The sequence below is a fragment of the Octopus bimaculoides genome, chromosome 6 (genome assembly GCF_001194135.2).
Source record: "Octopus bimaculoides isolate UCB-OBI-ISO-001 chromosome 6, ASM119413v2, whole genome shotgun sequence".
Lineage (NCBI taxonomy): Eukaryota > Metazoa > Mollusca > Cephalopoda > Octopoda > Octopodidae > Octopus > Octopus bimaculoides.
This window is the reverse complement of record NC_068986.1, coordinates 106965240-106967261: the sequence shown is the minus strand read 5'-3', so window position 1 is coordinate 106967261 and position 2022 is coordinate 106965240. Positions and strand designations below refer to the sequence as shown.

Sequence of the window (2022 nt, the reverse complement as noted above, 5' to 3'; positions counted from 1 at the left end):
ACGAATCCTCATGGTCATAAATGACTTTAGCTAACTGGGGAAAGTGTACAGTTGAAATTTCATTTTAAACGAGAGAATCTTTCAAAAAGAAATGCTTCAATTTTTTGCCACATGTCATAAACTGATTTTCTTTTACGCTACCAATTCAGGTTATTTTGTTTGTCATGATATCACAAAGGAAATCAATATTTCTATTGAAATATTCATCTAATAATTCACAATGTTCATTCCGTTCTTCATAAAATTTTATTATCTGCCAGGTTAAAGTTAAAACATTTCTCACACCTGTGCTTGCGATAACTAACGCACTTTAGAATGACACATCAAATCGACACTCAATACCTAATTGTCCAATCATAGCATGTTACAAAACTAACGATGTCTAGTTGCATTGGCACGAATACAGTTAAATATATTTATCATTTTCTACAGAGCATCGCTTAAAATTGTTGATTCATCACAAAGTGTTTTGCTGGTGTAATATACAATGAAAAGGAATGAGAACATCTGGATTATATATTTTTTTTTATCTGGGCAATAAATCCTTCATGTTTTCCAATCATGGAAGTAGCACCGTCTGTACATACACTAACTGAATTATCCAAATTCAACTCAAATTCTCGACATTCATTTTGAAAGTTTATGAAGATATTTATTCCTCGTGTTCCACCCGTATGAGTGCCCAAAGCCAGTAATTCTTCGTACTGAATAAAATCTTCTGTTATGGCACGAATGAAATATGAAACATGTGCCGTGTCAGCAGTATCAGTTGATTCATCCAGAGCGATTGTATAATATGAATTTTCATTTTGAAGTATAATGTGAAGTTGTTCTGTTACATCGAGGGATAATTCATACTGCCAATCAGTTATGGTTCTCTTTGAAAGAGGTAATCACTTATAGTTCGAAACCCTGAGTCTAAACATCCCACAATTTCAACAATACACTCTGTCACAATTTCCACATCGCTGAACCGCTTATTTTTTTTTTTACCCCAGTATATTAGCAAGTTTATAATCTGCTTCTGTGACATAATTTGCAGATTTCTCTACAATCTGAAATATTTGCCTTTGCTTTTGTTCTCATTTGTTTCTATTATTATAGAGTAAACCTCCGCGCCTCCCCCTCTAATTTGTAATATTTATTAGTTTTATGAGTCGTATAGTGTTGATAAACGTTGAACAACTTTAATGTCATTATCACAGGAATACAGAGCAAACAAATAATTTTATATTTCAAAGGCATAAAGTATTACTGCAGCTCCCAATTCTCATTAAAACCCCTGTTTTCTCCCTGCATCGTACTCTTGGTCTTTTTTGACATAATTGCTTCATTAAAATTTAAACAAATGCAAGTTTGCAATGACGCTGTGTAATTATTGTCCGTTTTTATAGAAAGTCACATACATCACTGTCACAATATGAACATTGTCATACTTGAAAAGTATACGCCGCTGCAACCCAATCCGGTTGCCAGATACTCTTATTTTCAGTATTAAATTTCCCATTCATTATTTGTTGATATTACTTACGTTGCTGTCAAATTTAGGTATATAATAAAACAGCCGTTATAATTGTAAAATAACATCCATCTTTCAAGTCATTTGAGGCATTCAGAGCGATGGAGTTAACTCACGTCTACATATCATAGAGTTGCATGGGAGCAAAGTAATGAGCTTATTAAAAGTCAACATAGTCCTAATGACTTTCTTAATTATGTCAAGTCGAGAAAAAAGGCATCACTATTCTTCTCTTTGCTTCTCTATGACATACTGCTGCTAATTTACATTTTCATACATAAACAAAATCAAGGCTCCCTTAAGGTTGCAAATTGTAGTCCCTCATCTATAAGAACAACTTCAACTCCGACCCTTGATGCCACAGCTACACCTCTGCTGAGTCGGCCACATTTCATAGCATCGATCATGATGAAGGAGTATAAAAGACTGTAGTTCCTATCTCTAATTATATTATTATATAGGTTAATAAGAATAAACGATGAATATATATATATATATATATA

At 33.1% G+C, this 2022-nt stretch overlaps 1 long non-coding RNA gene across 1 annotated transcript in view; it reads right to left on the bottom strand.

Annotated features, from left to right (window-relative positions):
* LOC106872083 (uncharacterized) overlaps positions 1 to 2022 on the bottom strand; it is a 12216-nt gene that overhangs the window by 3195 nt on the left and 6999 nt on the right. The window lies entirely within an intron of this gene.